The sequence below is a fragment of the Myotis myotis genome, unplaced genomic scaffold (assembly GCF_014108235.1).
Source record: "Myotis myotis isolate mMyoMyo1 unplaced genomic scaffold, mMyoMyo1.p scaffold_m19_p_10, whole genome shotgun sequence".
NCBI classification, from domain to species: Eukaryota; Metazoa; Chordata; class Mammalia; order Chiroptera; family Vespertilionidae; genus Myotis; species Myotis myotis.
The window spans coordinates 49,490,478-49,502,710 of record NW_023416314.1 but is presented as its reverse complement, the minus strand read 5'-3'; the positions used below and the strand labels follow the sequence as shown (position 1 = coordinate 49,502,710).

General features: G+C 44.9%; 1 pseudogene; it reads left to right on the top strand.

The window, feature by feature from the left end:
• The first annotated feature begins 10,103 nt into the window (after positions 1 to 10,103).
• On the top strand, positions 10,104 to 10,604 carry LOC118663440 (annotated as a pseudogene).
• The last annotated feature ends 1,629 nt before the right edge of the window (positions 10,605 to 12,233 follow it).

The window sequence follows — 12,233 nt, the reverse complement described above, 5'->3', positions numbered from 1 at the left end:
CAAAATGCTGAGCTCAAAAGGTTCGCCATCACTGCCCTAAACCAATCCTCCCCCAAACTGCTGGTCCTCTTCCAGTGTTCTCTGTTCACAAGGATAGCACTTGTCCATCTAGTTGCACAAGCCAGAAATCTAAGGGTCATTTTTGGTATATCCTTATCATACACATTCTATCAGCAATTTATTACCAAGGAATATTTCTTTTCCCTCCCAAAAGTTTCTCAACTCCATCTACTGCTCTTGATCCCCAACTCAGTGCCCTACCTAATCCAACATTATCATTTGCAAAGACTATTGCTATAGTTTGGGCAAGCCCACATTTAATCTGAGTCTCTCCAATCCAATATTCTTTTTGAAGAAGTCATCTAATTATGTCATCTTATGCTTAAAACCTATGATGACTCTCATTTTCTCCCCTTATCTCATTCTCTCCTCTCTAGCCTCTTTTCTGTCTTTCCCCCTTGCCCCAGGGCCTTGGCACAGCAGTTTCCTCTGTCCAGAATATTCTCCATATTCTTGGCATAGTTATCTTCTACTTATGCTTCACATTATCAGGGCAAACATTACTTTCTCAGGGAAATCTTTACTGACCTCCCCCAAAAGGTCAAATTTTCCTTTAATAAGGTTTCATGACATCATGCATGTACTTTATCATGACACTAATAGAATAGACATTAAATGTTTCATCATTTGAGTAGAGGCTTTCTCTCCCACTGACATTAGGGTTCCATGCGGGACAGGTATCATATCTGATTTTGATCAGCACTGAATCTCAACACATAATATAGTACTTGAGCTCCCAATTTAAAATAACTGCCTCCATCACTCTATTTCTTAGTTTTATTGTTTTTCATATTAGTTGTAACCATTTGCCATATATATATATATGTATTGTTTATTTCTTTATCTGTCTCACTAGACTGAAAGTTTCATGGGGAAGATCAGTTTATTGTCACCAATGTATTTTATTCACAGTCTCTAAACAGTAGCACCTAAAACTATAACTAGTTTTTGCACAGTGTTTAATAAATATTTATTGTTGAAAGAATAAATGTATTTTGCATAACAACAAAAACAACTCTCCCCAGTAACAGTACATTATTTAATTAGGCCATGTAGCTATCTAATAAGTATGTACTTGCATGCCTGTATTTGCCATAAAAATCCATTATATAAAGTTATGATAGTAACTGCCAAATTTACCAAAATGATTGCCTTACCCTAATCCTATATAATAAAAGGCTAATATGCAAATTGTCCCCTTGGGAGTTTGACCACTTGTTATGACATGCACTGACCACTGGGGTTGGCATGGAACAAAGGAAAGCCCCAGCCAGCCCTGATCACTGGACAGACATAGGGACCCGACCCATGCATGAATTTCATGCACCAGGCCTTAGTTAATATATAGAATAGATATCCTTGGTGCTATCTTTGAAGACAGAGACTTGTTTGTTTGCTTATCTACCATTAAAATAATTAACTAATTGCTCCCCAAAAAGGAAATTCAATAATTATACCCATAATTCCACTGCTATCTTTTAAGTGATTCTTGAGTTATTGTTTGTCACCTCCAGGCTAAGTGTCCTCCTTTTTTCATAGGTACTGCTGAATTGTCCTTCAAAGGGGTTTTACTAATATTCACAGCCACTGGTGGAAATGGGAATGCTCATTTTCCCCACAGGAAGGAGGGTTTCCAAAGAACAAACTGGCCATAGTGAGGGTGGACTGAGGAGGATGGAGAACAGAGGCCGGAAAGCAGATGTCTATGAGCTGAAATCATAGGGAAGAATACTGATACCTGCCGTTAAGTCTCATACCAATAGGACAGGGAAAAGGGGCTCAGGATGATGCTACAACCTCTCCTGTTTTCCCAAACCTTACCTTGTGACTTCTGAGGTGATGCCTGAAGAAATCTAGGTCACTTGTGCCACCTGCTGTCCAGATTGGAGAATGGCTGCTGACATCAATGCCTCCAGATTTTTGTTTCTAAGAGATTTTACTCAGCTCTCTCCCTTATCTGCGAGTTTCTTCTCCTTTTCTCCCTACAGCACACCGTCCGAGCTATGAATGGACACAAAGGCACAGTTTGAGAGAGTGGCTTTGGGAAAAATGGGGCTCAGAGCTTCCACCTGTTCTTATTTCTGGCAATGTTTTAGCCACTATTTCCCTAGGCTCTGAGGGACCAGCAGGGCTCATGGGTGGAAAGGAGGATTCATACTTTAGGCAGATGGAAGGGCATATACAAAAGCAGGGCAGTGAAAACCGTTACAGCCTATTCTGGGAGCAGCAAAAAGTTGGTAACTACTGCTAACAATCTGTTCTAGATCCTTTCATGCTTTTGAGATGCATTTTTCAAATATGAATATCTGAGGGCAGATGTCTGTGTGTGTCTGTGACTTCCTTTCATTTTACTGCACATTTCTGAAATTTCTCCATGTTGGTGAATCAAGACTTCTCTCATTCTTTTACCTTCTGCACAGTGTCGATCTATCATAGTCCCTCTTTAATGGACATTTTAGGCAGTTTCCCACTTTTCACCTCGTATGCCTATCTTTATAAACATGTGCAGGTGTTTCCTAGAAGGGAAATTGCTGTGTCATTTAAATTTTGCTAAATGTTGCAAAAATCTTGCAGAAATCTTGCCATATTTAAGTTTTGATTGATATTTCTTAATGACCGTCTATCCATTAACATTCCTTATGGAGTAGCTAACAAAAGTCATGTAAGTTAGTAAGTTTTCCAAATTTTTCCCTTTCTGGTTTAATCCATGTGCATAATGTTTTTCTCCCTAAGATAATAATTCTGACAGGAATCCTTCATGTATTGAATGATTCGTTTTTTACAGTCATTGCAACAACTGTCTAAGACTGTTGGTGTTATCCCCATTTTACAGATGACAATAAACTGAGGCTCAGAGGAGTTGGGTCTTATTCACAGTGCCCCAGATAGTCAGAACCAGAACTAGAACTCAGGCCTCCTGAAAGCTCTTTCTACTATTCTGTTGCTAGGCAACACTTCTCCCTTTTGATTCTTGTGCCTGTGCTACTTGTTGCCATGGTACTGCTGGGACAAGGAGCAGTAAGTTGTAATTAAGCAGTGAGCTAGAATCTTTGCTCTTAGCAGAAAAGGATCTTTATGCCCTTATGTGTACTTAGACAGAGAGGGACAGCTGGTTGAGATGGCTGATTATCATTTGAGTTTCACGTGGGGGCAGATATTTGTCTTCACCTTTGCCCCCTTGAAACCACTGCCCAGGAGTGCCCAGGCAGGAGTGCTGTGTGGGGTCCCTGCACTCACACTGTCTTGTCGAAAATCAGCCTCCAAATTCAGCGTGTGCCTTCTCTGCTCAGTCTAGAAGAAATAGGGGCATTGTTGTAAACAGCACCATTTTGGAATTAGACAGACCTAAGTTCAAATCCCATCTCTGCCACTTTCCTGCAAATTACCTATACCTTCTGACTCCCAGTTTTCTCATCTGAATGAAGACAATCATGCTCATCTCATAAGGTTCTAAATGTGGACCGAGTGAGTTAAGAGACACCAGTCACATAGCCAAATGTCCAACATTCACTACCATTTTTTTAAAGCACTCAGTACATGTAGCCAATGCGGGAATGGCTATTTTATGTCTCACCCACCCTTGTTCTTTGGATGCTTTGCAGTAATCAGAGAGGTTCCAAAACATCTTTAGCATCCCATCACTCAACACTGAGCTGAGGGATTACAAAAACTCGTTGTGTTTTTGTCATTGGAAAAAAACACTCATAAACAAATTTTCAAAAGATTGGATGTAGTGAAGCTCTGTACTTAGAAATGCATTGTCTACTCCAGGAATGAGTCATCTGTAGTAGGAGGAAAAGTGAAACTGTTTTTCAAAACAGCACAATGGAAATTGCACAATTCAAGTTACTGCAATTGCCTTTTCAGCTGAATCCAAGGAATTTTTTAAAAAATTCATTCACTTGACTTTTTGAACGCCTATTATGTCAAGCCCCATGCAAGCGGTGGAAAGATGAATAGAATATGGCCCTTGCCCGAGGGAGCTCGCAGATTAGCAGCAGACGGGCATTTAAAATAATTACAGCAATGTGATAGCTGCTGTAATGAGGTCTGTGGATGGTATTCTAGGGACAGAGCAGGGGCAGTGGTAGTTCAGGAAACACTTCACAGAGCTGGAGCCAGCTGAGCAGGAAGACAAGGCAAAGGCACTTAGAGAGGGGGATGGGGAAGCAGGAGCGAGCATGTGTGCTCAGCCTGGAGTGCAGGCTGCACGCAGGGAGGGGTGAGGAAGGAGACTGAAAAGGCAAGTTTATGCGCCCACATACCTCTCCCATGGCCAGGCCTGGCCGTGCACTGCAGAACTCACCCCTCTTAGAAGCACTCCCTGCCTGCCCTCAGCTATAGATAGGCCTGAACCTCCTGTTTGCCCTACGTCTACTCCCCATCTTGCTCTAAATCCCTGTCTTCTTACCCCATGCTTCATTTCTTTTCCTTGCTCTGATACTCAGGCCCATATCTTCTGCAAAGATGTACTGCCTCTGGACTCTTGGCACAAAAAATACCACTTGGTCTGGTCTTTGGGGCAACCCTCTGTAGGCACAGAACCTAATACTGGTTTTGCCCCATCAAGTTATGCATCTCACTCCAGGGCAGCCAGGAGTTGCCTCTACTGGGAACAGTACTGATTCCCCTTCTGAGGCTGTGTCCTGGGGACATGGCTCAGCTTTAAGACCTCTGAGGTAGGAAGGGCCTCATGTTGTCAGGTGGGGCAGAGCCAATGCTATTTCTGGCCTATCACTGACCTGGGAGGGAAAGACATAGGCCAGTGGTCGGCAAACTGCGGCTTGTGAGCCACATGCAGCTCTTTGGCCCCTTGAGTGTGGCTCTTCCACAAAATACCATGTGCAGGTGCGCATGTACAGTGAGATTGAAACTTCGTGGCCCATGCGCAGAAGTCGGTTTTCGGCCTGGGCGAGTCTATTTTGAAGAAGTGGCGTTAGAAGAAGTGGGGGGTGTCAGTCGGTCTGGCTACGGGAGACGCGGTGCAGGCAGGCCGCGGGATACACAGCGCCCCGGGCGGGGGGGGGGGGGGGCGCGTGATTCATGGAGTTGAGTGAGCCAGTCAGTCAGCAGTCTCATTGTGCAGTGGTTAGTGCTAGTCGTGTCCGCAAATCGCGCGCAGTTGACAAAAGTAAAGTTTATTAAGTTAATTTTAGGGAACGTTGTGGAGTGAAAGAAGATGTAGTGTTGAGGATTGAGAAAGGTATGTTGAGATGGTTTGGACATATAGAGAGGATGAACGAAAGTAGATAGATGAAACAAGTATATAAGACGAGTGTGGATGGGAGAGTTGGAATGGGTCGACCTGAGCGAATGTACCTCAAGCAGATTGAGGACGTTTTAGCAAAGGCCAGCTTAGGAGTACCTTAATTAAGTTAATAACAACGTACCTACCTATATAGTTTTAGTTTAAAAAATTTGGCTCTCAAAAGAAATTTCAATCGTTGTACTGTTGATATTTGGCTCTGTTGGCTAATGAGTTTACCAACCACTGACATAGGCCATCCCATGGGGACCATGGACCCAGCTGTGCCTGAGGATGCGACTTTTTGTTCTTCCACTTCTGATTAGTGGGGGAACACCAATCAGAGGTGCTCTCATCATTTCTCCGGGAACATTGAATCAGTCAGCTATTCCTCCATGGCATTCTTTCTTGAATGGAATTGTCTGCTCTGTGAGTGCAGTTCTGGGAAGGACGATGAACCTGTCCACGATGAACTGTCCCAGAAACTGAGGACAGATGCCTGTGTGTGGATGCTGGTCTGAATGCCTCACTGAATGAACCTACACTGGCAGGGCCAGGCTTCTGACTGCATGACTCATGGTGACGCCATGCACGTGGACTGGGATGTGAATGTCACCTCCCAGAGCTGTGCAATGCAGGGTCCTCTATTCCAAGATCTGGGGCAGGCCCTCTTCAAGGCTGAGAGGGTACAGATGTGTGTGCACGTGGGTGAAGAGGGGAGAGGGGCAAGGGAATACAGCAGCACCACACGCACCCTCGTGAAGGAGCCTGAGTGGGCAATGGGAGGCGTTGGGCATCAAGGACTGGGTTGATGAAACTCCATGACCCGACACCTCCCTTTCCAGCCCACTAGGACTCCCTCTCAAATACTGTTGTCTGGATGGACTCAAGGGCATGAAATTTATCACAATGGTCTTAGTGCTTAACCATGGCTGCTTGGAGGCTAGGTTCTTGTCTACTTCCTGGAGCTCCTAGTCCAGATTAAGATACAGTGCATTTATGAATCACCCATTCCTCACAACACACACAAATGCATCTCACTGCTGGTGGTCTATTATTAATCTTTTCCCTGAGTGTGTTACTGGATAGTGTCAGTGAACATTGACTTCCTGATGAGTAGAAAATGCTTGACTTAAAACTTTGTTTTTTTCCTGCATTATCAAGTGTTCGCTGAAGTAGCCTAGGCAAATTAATCATCTTTGAGTCTTATTTCTGGCCCAGTGACCCCAAACTGTTCTTTATTTCCAGGAACTAAAACGGAAAGAAGAGTTCTTCCTGCCCAAATATATACATACCTGTGCTTCCTTTCAATTTAAAGATTCTTTGAAAAATGTAAATACCCACCAGGAAACAGCCCCATGAATTACTTTGGAATGCCCCATCAGGCCACGTGGGGGAGCAAAAAAAATCAAAGCCTGTGGCACAAACTAGAAGCAGCTCCAAAGTGGCTTTTCTGCCACTTGCTGTAAGGTCTTAGACAAATTGCTAAAGTCTCCATTTTCTCAAACAGGTTTAACAATAGTGCCCACCTTAGGGCTGTTTCCAAAATTAATTAGATAAATCAGAGGTAAAATAATTAGCACTGGCCTGGCACAAGGATCCTCTCAGGAGTATTAGCTATAGTGCTTTTGTTGCATCAGAGTATTTCTCATAAGGGATAAAAGATAAATGGACAATTTGGGGTGGTGGCCCACATCACTGTGTACAACCTGGGCTGTGCACTGACTCACCTGACATGTAATACCATCCCATCCCATTTCTGATTTTAAAAAGTGCAAGTTCAAAGCGACAGCCAATTGTTCAAATTAAGCCAAGAGTGGGGTCACTGTGGTTAGCATTTCTCAACGGCCTGAGAGGCATGTCCCTGCTTTTCCATTCAAGTCCCGAGTTGATGACAGTGGCCCTGTCATGACTGGCCAGCCAGGATGGGTATGGAGAAGTCTGCCTTTGTAGCCACTCTTTTCTGCATGAGAGGACTCCAAAGTATGGCAGTCCTTACCACCAGCCTACCCTTGCACTCATAGGAGGGGAAGCAAATGAAAGGGGATATCATAATCCCTGAGACCTGGATCCAAGTAAATGGTTCTCATTGTCAGGGACCAAATGTCAAGAAAGCGTTCCCATGCCCTGGCTGGCTTGGCTCAGTGGATAGAGCATTGGCCTGCGGACTGAAGGGTCTCAGGTTCGACTCCAGCCAAGGGCACATGCCCAGGTTGCCAGCTTGATCTCCAGTGTGGAGTGTGCAGGAGGCAGCCAATCAATGATTCTCTCTCATCATTGATGTTTCTATCTCTCTCTCTCTCTCTCCTTCTCCCTTCCTCTCTGAAATCAATAAAGAAAAAATATATATTAATATATATATTTTAAAGAAAGCTTTCCTTGAACTATGCTAGGAAAACAGTAGCTGGAGAGGTTGGAGATGAGTTCTTCCTACAGCCAAGACAGAAATGGTAGACTATCTACTGGTAGCTCAGCACCATTCCCTGTCTTATCTACTCTCCCCCAAACTGTGAGGGCTGGAAGCCTGCATGGGAACTGGGATATCCCAGCATTCCCTTGCCAGGGTTCCGTGTGAGAATCGGAGATACCTGCACAGGATTTGGAATGTGGCGAACAGGTGGACACCACTGTCTGGCTCTTCAGCTGAGGGGAGCAGATGTGTGGCTTTGGCAGATGGAGGCAGCTGAGAGGTCTGCACTGTCCCCAGTGAACCAGCAGCCCTGGCTCAGCCAGCTTGAGCTGGCTCGCTTCCTCTGGCTGCTGTGACTTCCTGCCCTGAGACCTGGAAGTGAGCCCGGAAGTGAGCAGCCATGGCTTCCCCGGACTTTTGCTCCTCCAGCCCCTTTAAATTGTACAGTCAGTATAGAATATCCTAGATTAAACCCCTTCTGCTTAAAAGACCTAGCAAGGTATTTTTGTTTTCCCAGCCAGCAGAAAATGCTTGGTTTAGAACTTTGACTTTTTCCTGAATTGCTGAATGTTCACTGAAGCAGTCCAGGCACATTAATGGTCCTCGAGTCTTATCTCTGGCTGTTCTTGAGTTCCAGAAAGTAAAAACAGAGAGAACACATCTCAAAATATATACAATACCTGTGCTTCCTATCAATTTAAAACAGTTTTTAAAGATAGAAGTACCCACAGGGAAACTATGCCCCATGAATTGCTTTGATTTGATAATCACCTCGTGTAACCCATAACTAATACCATTTAGGAAAAAAAGCTGAATTTCACTTTATGCATAAAGAGCGCTATAGATGCATTCACAGTTGCGAAATGAAAGGAAAAGCACAGCCATATTTTAAGCATCTTGACAAATCGGTTTTTCTTGTTGCCTGCTGGCCTTATCCACTGCAGATGTAATTTTGTATGGTGTGAACTATTGTGAACACACATTTTTATAGCTTTCTCTTTGCACTTCACAGCACATTAATGAAATCCACATCTTGCGATAGAGACGTCCTGTCATATGTAGTTACTTCATAGTGTGTACTTGACTCACTTGCTCCTAACTTCCTAGCCTTTCACCCGGGGCTGGACCCTGAGGCAGGTCCTAACCATTGTTACTGTGGGTAAAGCCTCAGCGAGCATCCGTAGCTCTGCCCATGGTCTCCTCGGGAGAAGGGCCCCGAGGGGAAGTGCCGGCCAGGAAGTCTAACTGCCACCCCCGGAAGGAGTTCCCTCCACTCATCTCACCGAACCCCTCGGTTTCCGCTGGGACGGGACGGAAGGGAATGGGAGACGCCATCAGACATCTTGGAATTCTTCCCCGTCGAGCTGACACGGCAGGGGAGACGCTGGCCCCCAACAGCTGTGTGAGGAGAGCCCGCCGAGAGAGCTGGAGCGGGAGAGGATCCCAAGACCAGGAAAGACCCCGGGTAACCCGTCTCCGAGTCCGTCAGGGCAGGCTGGCGGCGGCGACACGGAGCCCGCCTTGAAACGTGCTGCACGTGCGTGTTCTCACCGGGTGGCGGGCGGCGGGCCCACCGCCGAGGCACTCAGGCCTCAGGCTACTTCTTCCGGCGCCGCGCAGCCGCAGATGGAGACAGCGAGTGAGTGTGGCGGTCCCTCTTCTTCCACGTTGTACCTTTTGCCGTCTCAGTTACCTGTGCTCAGCCGCAGTTCTAAAAGATGACATGGAAAATTCCAGAAATAAACTGAGCTTGGAGTTGCGCACTGCTCTGAGGAGCACGAGGAAATCTCGCGAGTCCTGCTCCGTGGGGCCCAGGATGGGAACATCTCGTTGTCCGGCGTAGCCACGCGAGACCCGCCCGCTCTGGTCGCCTAGTAGCCGACTGGGATGTCAGGTTGACTGCGTCCCCTACCGCAGTGTTTGTGTTCAAATAACTCTTATTTTATTTCATCGTGGCCTCAAAGCATGAGAATAGTGATGCTTGCCATTCGGATAGGCCCGTGGTCGGCAAACTGCGGCTCATGAGCCACATGCGGCTCGTTGGCCCCTTGAGTGTGGCTCTTCCTAAGCCTTAGGAGCACCCTAATTAGGTTAATAACAATGTACCTACCTATATAGTTTAAGTTTAAAAAATACGGCTCTCAAAAGAAATTTCAATCTTTGTGCTGTTGATATTTGGCTCTGTTGACTAATGAGTTTGCCGACCACTGGGATAGGCCAGAGAGAGGCCTAAAGAGCTTGTTCTGTATCATCAGTCGCCTAAGGCTACGTCTCCATGCCTCTGTCATTCATTCACCTCCTTCGTCACATCCCATAGGCATCGTGTCATCTCACATCATCGCAAGGAGGGCGATGCAGCACAATAAGATATTTTGAGAGAGGCGTTGATATGATTGGCCAAGGAAGAGTGGCTCTCTTTTCCTCCCTGGCTGCTTGAAGATCAACCTTCATCATGAATGACACGGTAACTGTCCGGACCAGGAAGTTCGTGACCAACAGACTACTTCAGCGGAAACAAATGGTCATTGATGTCCTTCACCCTGGGAAGGCAACAGTACCCAAGACAGAAATCCTGGAACAACTAGCCAAACAGTATAAGACCACACCTGATGTCATCTTTGTGTTTGGATTCAGAACCCACTTGGGTGGTGGCAAGACCACTGGCTCTAGCATAATTTATGATTCCTTGGATTACGCAAAGAAAAACGAACCCAAACACAGACTTGCAAGACATGGCCTATAGGAGAAGAAGAAGACCTCAAGAAAACAGAGAAAGGAACGCAAGAACAGAATGAAGAAAGTCAGGGGGACTGCAAAGGCCAATGTTGGTGCTGGCAAGAAGGAGTAAAGATTCTTCGGTGACTTTATCTGTGATGGTTGTGCAGATTTTTCGTGAGAGGATTAATAAACTATAAACTTTAAAAAAAAGATATTTTGAGAGAGTGAGAAACCACATTCACGTAACTTTTATTATGGTATATTGTTATAGTTGTTTATCATTACTTATTGTTCGTGTTCTCTTACTGTACCAAATTTACAAATTAAACTTTATCATAGGTATGTGTGTATAGGAAAAACATAGTATACAGAGGTTCAGTACTATCCATGGATTCAGACATCCACTGGGGGTCATAGAATGCATCCCCCGTGAATAAAGAGTGACCACTGAATCACATCGGGGCGTTTTTATGGGTCAGATGTGTAAGTGGTCCCCATCACTTCTGCTTGTATTCCATTGTCCAGAGCCCAAGTCAAAAGTCGCCACTTAACTGCAAGGGAAGCATAGTTTAGGCGCAGGCTCGGGAGGCAGAGGGGACTCTGGATGCTGGTGTGCACTAGCAAATCCCTCCCAGAGTCTTTTCCCCAGTTTAGCCAATCAAGCCTGAAAACAGGAAGGGCTGGGCAGGGGGAGATGTGGAACGCTGCTGCTTAACACACACTGTGCATGCAAAGTAATGCACATAGAATGTGCCTTTCCAGGTTCAGGCAGTTTTAAGCACTAGCCGCAGAGTCACATAGTTCCTGAGACCTCCTCTCCCCCAGTCCCTACAGGAAGAGGGACAAAAGGAGTCACTTTTTACTTTTTCCTGGATTTCAGGGGCAGTGGAGACTAGTAATATTGCTTACTAGCCACTCCCCTTTAAAGCCTGGTTCCTTCCATTCTTAAGCTTCAGATCTTTTCTTCTTCTTTTTATTTACTAATTTATTTTATTGAGAAATAATCGACATTCATCACTATATAAGTTGAAGTATAGCATGATGGTTTGATTTACATATATTGTGAAATGATAGCAATAGGTTCAGCTAACAACCATCTTCTCATGTAGATACAATTAAAAGAAAAAGAGAAAGAAAATTCTTGTGATGAGAACTCAGGAGTTACTCTCTAACAACTTTCCCATGTACCATACAGCAGTGTTAGCTATAGTCTTTGTGTGGTACGTCACATCCCTGGTCCTTAGCCTGTAACTGCGGTTTGTACCTTTGGACCATCTTTCTCTAATTCAGCGGTTCTCGACCTGTGGGTCGTACCCCTTTGGGGGTCGAACAACCCTTTCACAGGGGTCGCCTAAGACCATCAGAAAACACATATATAATTACACATTGCTTTTGTGATTAATCACTATGCTTTAATTAAGTTCAAGTTATAACAATGAAATTGGGGTCACTACAACATGAGGAACTGTATTAAAGGGTCGCGGCATTAGGAAGGTTGAGAACCATTGCTCTAATTCCTCCTTTCCCCACCTCTGGTAATCACAAGTCTGATCTTTTTTTCTATGAGTTTGGTGTGTATTTTGTTTGCTTGCTTGTTTTAGAGCCCATATATGAGCGTACACAGTAGTTATCCTTGACTTATTTCACTTTTTCCATGGTGGCTGCGCCTGGCTCCAGATCTTTAGTCTTATTTTTCCAGTTTCCTGATATCAAGTCTTCCTTCCTTATTTATTAGATATTTATTATGTGCTAGTCATCGTGTTAAGAACTTTATACCTGTCATGGAAAGAAAAAGAAATA